The sequence below is a fragment of the Protopterus annectens genome, chromosome 4.part0 (assembly GCF_019279795.1).
Source record: "Protopterus annectens isolate FY-2018-M chromosome 4.part0, PAN1.0, whole genome shotgun sequence".
NCBI classification, from domain to species: domain Eukaryota; kingdom Metazoa; phylum Chordata; order Ceratodontiformes; family Protopteridae; genus Protopterus; species Protopterus annectens.
This window is the reverse complement of record NC_056733.1, coordinates 1,488,324,715-1,488,337,399: the sequence shown is the minus strand read 5'-3', so window position 1 is coordinate 1,488,337,399 and position 12,685 is coordinate 1,488,324,715. Positions and strand designations below refer to the sequence as shown.

General features: G+C 40.6%; 1 protein-coding gene across 2 annotated transcripts in view; it reads left to right on the top strand.

Moving 5' to 3' along the window:
* The window catches only part of THG1L (tRNA-histidine guanylyltransferase 1 like), a 469,543-nt gene that overhangs the window by 262,087 nt on the left and 194,771 nt on the right, over positions 1-12,685 (top strand). The window lies entirely within an intron of this gene.

The window sequence follows — 12,685 nt, the reverse complement described above, 5'->3', positions numbered from 1 at the left end:
TGATGGCTTTTTGGGAAAGGGAATTTTTGTACAAGAGTTTTTTTTGCAATAAGATCATTTTTATTGTAATTTTATTGGTGGTATTGCTTCAAACCATCCCAAATGAAAAATAAGTTGAAGGGTTACTTGATTATTTACATTAAATGTCTATTTTTTATCTTACACTATGGAAGGTAGTGTTTGAATCTAAGGCATCATTGGACATTTTGGTTTATAAAAGTTGAAGTGGTTCCAAATTGGAAATTTGTATAAAACTGCAGCCAACAATTCTCTTTTGACATATAATAGTATGCATCCCATCTATATGAAAAATAGTTTGGTTAAAGGAATGGTTTTGAGAATTTCTAATCTCACAACAGAAATGTATATAAGGGAAGATGCTTTTATACAGTTAAAGAAATGTTTTATAATGGAGGATATTCACAAAAAAAGTTGTTGATGAGGCATTAGACGGTAAAAGAACTTTTATTTGTAACACCAATGACAGTAGATTGTGCAGAGCAGTATAGAAGTTTTTATGATATGATGGTAAATTTATTAGTAGGAGAGGAAAGAATCCTCAGTATTGTTTTGAACAAGTGGCAGTTACAATATTGGATAAAATGGGTGTTTTCCTGCAATATGTGTATGTTTATCTTGGAAGGACCTAATGTATTTTGTGGCAATACAGGTAGAATTTATTCACCACCAGGTTTATTTACCTGATTATGTTGTGTATATATATGACCAGTTGTGTGATGTGAAAAATTCTATGTGGGCAAGACTAACGGGAGGTTAAAAATAGAATTTATAAGCATGTCTATGCCATCAAGCATCATGATGCAAATAATGCATTATTTAAACATTCTTGTGTTTTCCCCAACTTTAAGAAATTTTTGTTTGGGGTTCTTAATTATGTTCCTACAACAAGTGTGTGTTATGTGGGTGGGTGAGTGGAGTAGTAGGGATGATGACCTTCAATTTAGAGAATACAAGTGGCAAGTTGTACTTGTGATTTGCATGCATCAACAATAGCATTAATTTAAATCATATTTGAAAAAATATACAAGTCTTTAAGTTAAATAAGAGTGAAGGATTAAATAATGTTAAGTAATGTAAATGTGAATCATTTTATGATTTGATATTTAATGTATAATGTCATGTGATTTTTTTGTATGTGTATTTAAGTGCCACGAGTATGGTGAATGTTAGATCTAATTAAGTCTTTATTCTGAGATTTGTCAGAGATGAAAATGCTAATCTTTAATACGTTTTAGATTCTAATTAATTATAGTTGGTACTATTGTTGCATGTTTTTAGTCTTTCTCTAAAACTGACCAAGAGGCTTCTCTAGTTCCACTAATAGCCAGAAATCCAGCCTTTTTACAAAGCATTTAAAATCATTCCTTTTTTTTCTAACAACCTTCAACCTAAAGTACTTGTAGAGATAAAACTGACTTTTTTTTTTCCATTTGGGCATTCGGTGACAGTCCAGATCCCTTTTCAATACATGTCCTTTCCATTATAGCTCGCCCCTTTCTGAAATTAAATTTATTTGATTTCATTTGTTAAACAGGTATGCAGACTGGTCAGTTGGACATTTTCAGCCATGACCCTGACCAAAAAGCAGATGAGTTAGGCATGTTTTATTTCAAATAAAACATGTTTATATCTAATGTTTCACATTTCACTCCCATTTTGCTATTTCTAACTTTAGTTGCTGAGTGAGCTGCTCTTCTCTTGGTTTCCTTAAAACCTTTATATGGAGCCTTCCGCATCCACTTCACTCACAAATTTAAGGCACACTTTTTTTTTCTGTGGCCTATTTATAATGTTGGAAAAGCTTACATTTCCTCTGTTCCAAACACACCTGAATACTGTAAGTATCTCTCCTAGAAGGCCCTTTTTCTAGTAGCCATTACTCTTGCCAGGCAGCATGTTGTTTTGCAGGCTGTTTCTGTTAGGACTGCCTAGTTAGTGCTCCACAAAGAAAGGAAGATGCTTAGAATCAGTCCTAACTGGCTGCATGGTCAGACTTGTGAGCCAAGCCATAAACCTGCCTGTTTTCTTTCTTAATTACTAAAACACTGGAGAGCATCTTCTTTGCTGCATGGATATCCACACACTGCTGAGGTTCAATGTCTCTAAGACCCGATCTGTTCACAAAATAAGTCTTTTGTAGAGACCTGTATAAGCCTAAGCATTTTTGAGGGTATCTGTTCTGGGTGATTAGCCAAGTACATAGATTTGTCACGCACACAGTGGCAGATTGTGTACTATCAGCAACAGACTATTCAAACTGTGGGCAGTCCAACAGTAATGTATTTCAAGTTTCAGACAATCACATACTAACTACAGTAAAGTGAACCAATTTACCTCACACAAATGCATACTAGTTTGCAATTCCAGATTAAGTTTTAAATAAGCATATGACAACAGGAACTTTTCATCCACAGATGGCCCCCTACGCCTACCCAGAAATTATAGACACTTTAACTGTTTGTACCTTAGACATCTGATTGTGATAAAAACATAATGACCCATAATCTTGCATTTCAGTTTTTTCACTCAAACTTATACTGGATACAGTATTCCAATTTACTTCCCACAAATGCACTCTGTTCCTGTGCATTCAGAGTAAATGCTGTTTGCAGTGAGAAGATAACAGGAGGGTAACTTCTTTAATCCATAGATAGGTCACCCCCCCCCCCCCAAAAAAAAAAAAAACCCAACAGTTAAAGCCACTTTGCTAACAGGTATACCTTGGACATTTGATTGTGAAAAAAAATAGTCACAGTAATGTACTTCAAGTAGATTTCACAGAAATGCACAATAACCACTCCAGCCACGATAAAGAATTGCAACTCAACTCCACACAAATGCATATTAGCTGTGCAAACACAGATTAATAATTGTTTAAAATGAACACATGACAAGATGGTAAGATGATTTCTTCAACAAACAACCCCCACCCTAGGCATCACTTAAGTCACTATTTATTGCCTGTGATTTCTGTCATATTTTTCTTTCATTTATGATTTGTTGTCTTATTGGACCTTCTTTAGGTAACTTTATAAAAATGTGAGTGCTTGCACACGTGCACACACACCACACACACACACCTATTAACCTCTTAGCACTAGAATCAGGGACAAAGGCCCCAAATCAGGGGCAGAAAAGGGGGATGGTCAGTGGCCCAAAATCAGGAACAGAGAGTTAATTATTGCTCTTATACACTTAGAAAGTTATTAGGGCAACAGGTTTGACATTAGTATACATTTTCTTAAGATATGAACGCTGGAACTTAAGTGTCTGTCATTTTTTATTGAATATAATCACTTTTGACAAAAAAATGTTTCATGAAGAACAGACCAAAATATGAGACAAAATCAGGGACATTTTACACAAGCTGCTCTGCGGCCAGCCACTGTCCCAGACAAAGTATTCACACAGGTATCAACCTTTTAGAGCAAGAATCAGGGGCATGGCCAAAAATATTTGGAGGACAAAGGCCCAAAATCAGGGTCCAATTTTAAATATTTCTCTTATTCACTTAGAAAGCTGCTAGAATAGCGGGATTTGCTTTAGCATGCATATTCTGAAGGTTAGGCAGTTTGAAACTCAGGTGTCATTGTTTTAATACGACGTTCAACAGTTTGCTAGGAAATCATACTGAAATATGAGCCAAAAATAAGGGACATTTTGCAAATAGGGAGCAGTTGAGAGGTAAACCTTCCTCAATAAAGTACACTTGCAGCTGTCCGTCTTTTAGGGCAAGAATCTGGGGCACAGCCAAAAGATAATGCTGGGCAAAAGGTCTAAATCAGCTCAGGGACAGATTTTAAATATTACTCTTACACATTTAGAAAGCTGCTAGAATAGCAGGATTTGATATAGTATGTCATTTCTGAGGGATATAGAGTCTGAAACTGTCATTACTTATTGACTGCAATCTCCAACAGATTGCTGAAAAAAACACATTTTATGAGGAACAGGTTAGAAATATGAACAAGACACTTAACTATACTGTTACATACAGAGAAAGCTGCTGGAATAATATATCTTGCATTAGCATTTACTTTTAGTGGGATATGATTATGAAGTCTAAACTCAAATATCTAATCATTTATGACTGCATTCCTGAATAATTTGCTAGAAAACCACAAGTTTTATGGTGAACAGACAACAAATGCGAGTCAAAATCAGGGAAAGAGAGTTGAGAAGTGATGCTGTATTTCAGCCCTACCAAGTTTACAAGGAAAAGACCAAAAATATGAGGCAAAATCAAAGACTGTTGTAAAGCTGTTCACTGTTGACATTTTAACTGGTTTCCTGCCAGCTCGAGAAGTAAAAAATTATACTTTCCTCACTCTCTGTCTGCTGCATACTCAGATTATCCCTTTACTGTTCTGCACCAGTAAGGCACACAAAGTATGCAGACTGATTAGTTATAAGTTAAGTAAACTGCCCTCCTAAAGGTCAGTGCATTTAACCAATCACTGCTCCATATGCTGAAGGAGTTCTGTGAGCTGCTTTTTTCCCGTGATTTATTTTATTTATTTATTTTTTAAGCAAGGAAATGTAGCATTCTTAAAATGTTTTTGTAATAATTTGTAGCTTTTCTCCCTGATCCTCCTCTGAAAATGGGCGCCCACCTAGTCAGACTTTCCTGGTAATCAAATGTCACTACATAAAATAAATACATTTCTTTACTAAAAATTGAATAAAATAGAAGAAAATTGTCTAGAGAATGCCAACACTTGTCTCTTTTGCCATGGCTCTCCCCCGGAACTGTGAGCTGCTGCCCAAACTACCCCTGTTGTTCATATGAGGCACCTGCCACATGATGGATTCTGTCTTTTAACCAGTGTATCCATCTTGCCACATATGAATGTGCATTTAAAGCATTTAACTTGCTTGTAATGCCCATGTGGAATGTGGTGTCAAAAGGTTTTGCTAGATCAAGGTGCACTCTTAACAGAATGACTACAGTTGGGCAGTGTGACTTTGTCAAAGTTGTTAACTTGATTTAACAAGTAAGATTTCTCTTTGACAAAGCCAAACTGTTGAGGGTTTAACCTAGTGAGATTTTTGACATCATAATTCATGAGATCAGTTATGATATGCTCCATAGCTTTGCAGATCAGGCTTGTAAGACTCATGGGTCTGTAATTACTGGGGTCCTTGGTAACATCACCTTCGTGGAGGGGCATCACTACTGCAATGTGCTGTAATTCAGGAACAAATCCTGTGGCTAAACTTGGGTTAAACAGTTTGAGAAGAGGTTCGGTGAGGATGTGTTTGAAACTATATATTAAACATCCAGGTATGTTGTCGGGTCACAGAGCAAGTATTTTTTGGTCTTTGATAGTACCTTCAAAATATATTCCTTGGTGAGACTTCTGGTTTGCGTAGCAGTGGCATAGGCAGCAAGTTTTAGCTTGCTTCCCCATGACTAATGCAGATAGTAATTTTAAGTTGAAATACAAGTCTAGTTTTAAGAAATATTTTTTAATTTGTTTCCATGTATCATTACGTTAGACAAGCCTGATATGGGAGGAAAACAACCAGTTTGGAGCAACAAGTTTTGAAGTCACCATGTGTATCACAGGCTTTCCTCTATGAGGTGCAAGAAATCCGCTTACCAACAGCTGGTAAGATGGAGTCCCTAGACAGAAAACTAGATCTCCTAATGTTAGAAATGCAGAAAGTGAGTCAGTCCTTGGTGGAACATATTGTCTGCACAGATACTAGAATTAAACATATGGAGGGTACTCTTACAGATCAATACAACTAGATTATTGCATTGATGGACGAAACAGTAACCCTAAAACAGAAAGTGGAGCAGCTGGAAAACAGGCTTGAGCACACAGAAGAAAAACTTGTTGATCTAGAAGATCACAATAGGAGATGGAATTTGAGATTTTTTGGATTCCCGGAGAATGTGGAACAAGTGAATCACAAGGGATTTATACAGAACCATGTGGCCGAATGGATGGGCATTGCTAATGCTGGGTCACAGATCACATTGTATTCACTCTTCCCAGGGATCAAGAAACTTGAGATGAAGACCAATTCTTCTATGCTTCACTAATGTCATAAAAGAACTTGATCCCCTGGCAGAACACTGTCTTTCCAAAACCACTGGGTTTATGTGGATAATGATTATGTTCCTGAATTGCACATTAAATAAAACCTTTCTGTGTTGGAGGGAAGCCTTCTAGCTTATCAGTGGGAGTGGTAAGCATCAGGTAGCCTATCTACCACGGGAAGAGTGGGTTTTGGCCCATAAATTGTAGTTTATTGTCCGTTTAGGCAGTTTTCCGTCTTTCAACTTGCTGGCTTAAAAGCCTGCGTTTATGCTTCTTCCCCACCTTTCCTGTAACTAGTCTAGTCCAGGTACATATTTGCTGTATCCAGGACTCTTTGTAAGCTTCTGAGCCCCCCAAGCCTTTCTGTGTTGGAGGGAAGCCTTCTAGCTTATCAGTGGGAGTGGTAAGCATTAGGTAGCGTATCTACCACAAGAGGAGTGGTTCCTGGCCCAGAAATTGTAGTTTGACCGTTTGGGCAGTTTTTTCTATCTGTCTCAACTTTCTGGTTCTAAAGCCCGTGTTTGCACTTTATCCCCACCTTTCCCATAACTAGTCTAGTCCAGGTACAGATTTGCTGTATCCAGGACTGTTTGTAAACTGCTGAGCCCCCCAAGCCTTTGTGTTGGAGTGCAGCCTTCTAGCTTATCAGTGGGAATGGTAAGTACTAGGTAGCCTGTTTTACCACAAGAGGAGTGGTTCTTGGCCCAGGAATTGTAGTTTATTGATAATTCGGGAAGTTGTCCATCTTTCAACTTTCTGGTTTAAAAGACCACATCTGCACTTGTTTCCCATCTTTCCTATAACTAACCTACTGGAAAGTACTAGAAAGCCTTAAACTGATACAAGCCTTCTAGCTCAAAAGAGAGACTTTGGAGTGATTATCAGTTTTCTGTATTTTCTTACTGTACTTAACTGTTTATTGCATTTTTATTTTTTATGCACTTATTGTGATTTAAAAGCTTGTTTTTTCACAGTGTATTTATTTGACTGCCTGCACTTTTAAAAAGTTTTTTGTTTAAATAAATTAACTGTTGTAGGCTACACACTAAAGTGCAATAGCCTTTATTGATCACTTGTAGTTGTTTAAAGCTGTTTTAAGTGTACTTTTTACTGTTTTTGCCGTATCTTTTCAAAAAAAAAAAAAATTCTTGTTTCCCGCCTTTCTAAGCTAGTATAGTCAAGTTTTCAGGCTAGTGCTGAATTCAGTGCTGTGTTACAAGTTTCTGAGTTGCCCACACCTTACTTGGATAGTGGGAAGTTTCTCTGCTCACCTGTGAGAGAGGGGAACTTTGAGCAGCCATCTGTCCCTGGAGGAGTGGGTCCAGCCCAGAAGTTAGTAGTTAAACCATGTTTGCACGGTTTTGTGCGCCGGGCAGCACCAGTTAGCTAGGGTTAAATTATTCCCGGCTCCACTAAGTCTCCTCTTCAGTTTTTCACTTGAAACTAGTCTAACTCTCAACCTAAGAACTCAGAAAGCATCCTACAGTCCAGCACTTGCTCAGACCTAATAGCAAGCACTAATATACCCCGACACTTGACTGCCCAGCAGGGCAAGGCTCTTTATCCACCCCTCACCAACCAAACAAGCGACTAAGCAGCTCACCCTACTATTCAGGCATGACCAAAGGGCAGCTTCAGGTGTACTCTCCAGTGAATCTGGGTATCCTGAGGCAATGTTACAACTGCCTCATGTACACAGACAGCCCTCTCCTCCTACCACAAAACACTAACATATGTGAGAGATGCAATTATACAGCCAAACTGTAGGCTAAGGTCTCTCCACCCAAGACTGGAACAGACAGTCATGAGGAGAAGGTTAACACTTGGCACCACACCTCCAGCCTCACATACACGTACTAAACCAGCACTGGCAAAAAATGCACATAAATACACTAAATCATACTTGGAAGCTCTAAATAAAAACTTGCAAAAGAATCAGAGAGCTCCAAAGCGGACACCCACAAAACTTGCACCTCCCATCACAAACCAGACAGCACATAAAACACCAATGTGCCACACAATCACAGCCCTTAAGGCGAAATAACATACCTAACACTAGTAATAGGTGACTCAATAGTCAGGCACACTGACACCCCACTCACTAGGCTGAACAAGGAGAAGGTTACTGTTAGCTGCCTATCGGGAGCCAGAATCTGCCACATACAAGCACTCGGATCACTCCAGAACAAGTACAAATATGACTCTGTCATTGTTCATGTTGGTGTGAATGACCTGAGATGTACCTCCCTGGACTACATGAAAAGAGACATGGAAGAGCTCTCTGATCATGTAGCCCAGGCGGGTATGACCCTGAGTAGCATCCTGCCCTCACCAAGAATGATACCTCAGTATAAAGAAAAAATTACCAATTTCAACAATTGGCTAAGCTTCTGGTGTCATTCAAAGGGGATCCCAGTGTCTGTCAGCCTGGGATGACATGCTTGATAAGCCGCGTTGCTTCACAAGAGACGGCTTGCACCTGTCACCCCTTGGTTTTCGAATACTGGCCAAAGCTCTTGCTGCCCCCTTAGTGCCTTTTTTAGGCAAGGCTCAAAATTCAAACCCACCACCGTAAACAGCACAAGTAAAAAAAAAAATGAGGGTTATGCTACTCAATGCCAGGAGTTTAAATCTCAAAATGCTTGCGCTCAAAGCACTCCTAATTATGGAGAACGTCGACATCTGTGCAGTAACTGAAACCTGGTTCAAGGCTCCAGAGAGCACTCTAGCACTACTGGGCTACAACTCATACCACACATTTCGGCCACAGAACACGGACCGGAACACAAAAGGAGGGGGTGTATCCATATTCATCAAGGATACTCGCACCTCCAGGTTAGTGGTTCTGCTTGATACCTCTGAGATCATCCATGTGCAACTAGCATCGGGCAAATCTGCAGTGTAAATTGTGGCCTGCTACAGATCACCATCCATGATCCAGGACCACCACTCCGCCTTTCTGGAGACAGTGGAAAACATGAAGGTCCTACCAAACACCCTGATATTGGGCGATTTCAGTTACCCTACCATTAACTGGGAAAACTACTAGTACAAACTCCCAGGCTCAGCACTTCCTGGAATTTATCAACTCAAATGCCCTGGATCAGCTGGTAAACTCCCCTACCAGAGGCCACAACATATTGGACCTGGTCATCACCAACATGGGCGACAGGTGTTCTGTACCGGAGGTCAACCCATCACTGGTTAGATCGGACCATAAACTAATCACCCTGGATGTCCACACCCCACCACCACCCCCAACCAAGGAAACCACAGTGAAAAACTTTTCTAAAACAAACTTCACCTTACTTAAGGCAGAGGTGGTAAATTTCACAGCCCCCAGGCTAAAGGATAACACTGCCCAAGATGCAGAATCCTTTACAATTGCCCTCTGAGCACCTACAAGGATGCATGGATCGTGCCATCCCTAGCAAGACCAAGACTCACTCCCCTAAGAGAAGGAAACCAGTCTGGAGGACCCCTGCCATAAACAGGTTATACAGCAGAAGGAGGAAACTTGGGGGGAAAAAAGCAAATCCCAGGAAGGAAAGACATCCCTAATCAGTATCGGTAAGAAACTAAGGTCCCTCATAAAATCATCCAAGACTAACTTCGAAAGAAATAGCCAAGGATTCAAAAGATAACCACAAAGCCTTCTTTAGCTATGTCAAGAATCTAAGTGGCAACTCACAGATATGCTCTGAGCTAGTGCAAAATGGCACAAATTATACTGAACCTACTGATATTGCCAAAATCCTGGCAGATAGATTCAGTGCAAACTTCACCTCCCTCTCGCCTTCAAAAGGGCCCACAACAATACCGGAAGTGTAGTGTCCCAGAAATCATAGAAGCACAGGTGAAAACAGCCTTTTCAAAAGCCAAAAACACAGCATCAATGGGGCCAGATAGTGTCCCAGGCTGCATCTTGCACGAACTACAGAACGAACTAACGCCCCACCTAAACACGCTGTTCAACCTCAGCTTCTCCACAGGCTACATGCCCATAGAATGGCGCACAGCAATGGTTATTCCGCTCCACAAAGGAGGGGCCACAACTGACCCTGGTAACTATCACCCCATAAGCCTGGTCTGCAAGGCTATGGAGCACATCATCATGGAACTCATTAACAAATACATTAGGAACTTCCAAACACTTGACCCGACCCATTTAGGCTTTGTTAAGGGCAGATCATGCCTACTAAACCTGGTTGACTTCTTCGAGACAGTCACCAAGGCCATAGATGAAGGGAAGGTATTTCACACAGCCTACCTTGATCTCGCCAAGGCGTTCGACACCATTCCTCACTCTGGTATTATAGAAAAACTCACCAGCCTGAACATAAACCTCTATGTCACAAGATGGGTTGCCAACTGGCTTACAGAGAGAACTCGCACGGTAAGAATAGCGGGCTCCAGGTCTGACTCTAAACCAGTCACAAGTGGTGTCCCACTGGGCTCGGTTCTGGGACCCCTACTGTTCAGCATATATTTCTCAGAAGTACAGGCAAACACAGGAGGACTATGGCTAACCAAGTTCGCCAGTGATTGCAAACTGGGAGCCATAATTGACTCTCCGGCTGACACGGACATCCTTCAAAAAGGCCTTACTGAGACAGACGCCTGGTGTCAAAGTCATGGCCTCCAGCTAAATGCCAAAAAATGCATAGTCATCCCGTTTGGGGAAAAACAAAACACCCACGAATTACCACATAGGCAGCAGCCCCCTTAATACAGTAGAGGTAATAAGAGATCTGGGGATCCAGGTAGATAGTAATCTCTCTTTTGACAATCATATTGCCAAAGTAATTAGGAAATCCTTCTATGTGGCCCATCTAATTACTAAGGGGTTCGCATCTAGAAATAGAGAGGTTATATTGCCCCTCTACTCGTCACTCATCAGACACATCATAGAGTACAATGCCCCATTTGGGATGTACCTCACAAGACACTTCCAACAGCTGGACAAAAGCACCTCACTAAGAGGATTACTGGCCTCAAACATATGTCCTATGCAGCCCGACTGAAAAAACTCCGGCTGTACTCAGTGGCATATCGCTTACTCATAGGTGATCTCTGCCTGGCTTACAAAGCCATATCCAACTCAGAATTGATGGACATGCTCCACCTAAAGAAATTCAAGTCACTGCGAGCCACGCGCTCTAGTGAGCTAAACCTCGACACAACAAAAAATAGGAATCTATCTCTCCAGCATGTTCTGTCACAGAGACTCCCCGTGCTTTGGAACAAAATTCCTAACTACATTAGGCAAAGCCCCTCACTAACACTCTTCAAGAGAAGCCTTGACGAGTGGATGGGTAACAGAAAATACACACCTGGGATCACTTCATTGGCTGTGCTTGACAGAGGCTCAGTTAATCGATGGGGCAGCGAAAGCCAACACACTCTGGCTAGGCTTATAAATGCCCTCGGACAGATAGCCTAGTACCTACTTATGTGCAGCCTTTCAACCCACGATTAGAATCTGAAGACTAAATAAATGCATGTTCCGATTATTGTACCCAGCAACACTGAAGATATGGCTTCAAGGGGGCTCGCATTCTTTTTTCTCTACTTCAGTAGTGAGGGAGAAACTGGCCTAATCTTTGACTGCACCAGTAGACTCTCAGTTGCTAGAAATGTCAAACTTGCGAACCATGGAGGGCCCCAAGAGTAAATTTCCCTAAAAGGGAGTTGCACAAAGCTTTGATGCCGTTACTTTTATTTAAAAGGTGAATGGTCAACAGGCAGATGGGCAGCCTTTCTAGCCCAGTCTAGACCGACAACAAATGATTCTGGCAGATGACTGCCACCTCTGATGGAAGAAGGAATGGGAGCTGATACTGGGGGTGACTATGGAGGGGGCCTTGGATACTCTAATTGTTTTTTTTCCCCTTATGACAGGTGTTCTGGGTTAAGGGAGCCTTCTAAATTGTTTAAATGCTAGAGAGGTGACTGAGTTTACACTGTTCTTGTATTTCATTTGCAGATCCTATAATGCATTGCCTGTATTGCCTGCAATACACTGAATGGTCTTTGGTGTTTGCCACCACTGAATATGTGAGCAAGATGCCGGAGTCTAGACAGTCTGTATCTGTTCACAGATACATTAGTAAATGTATGACAGAACTGAAGATAAATCTTCCAGCATAAGAAGGATCTGGACATTGTAGGAATATACTATCTTTGTTTTTTTTTTTATTGAAATGTTGGGCTAATGGTTAATAATGAAAAAGTGTGTGTGGGAGGGAGCTGCTTCTGATTAAATGTCACAAGGCACAGGTGATGCATGGTTGACTTGCAAACTCCCATTAGTGAGTATGGGTGTTATGTTTTGTTGCTCTAAAAAGGATTTCTAACTCTCTTTGGGAGTGTGCTTTTGGTTAGCTTGTAAATATTACTGTAGGTTTTTTAGCTGCTGTTATTTCATTTTGTTTAACACCAGTTATGACAAAGGATTGTTGTCTCGTCCATACACTTCCTGCATGCCGTATGCTTACATTAGCAATTTATAATTACTGGGGCTCCACACGGAGGATACTAATTCTACATGTTGTTTTAAGGGGTGAGATACGTGAGGGAACTTTTAGGAAATTACAGTTCTAAACTACTATGGG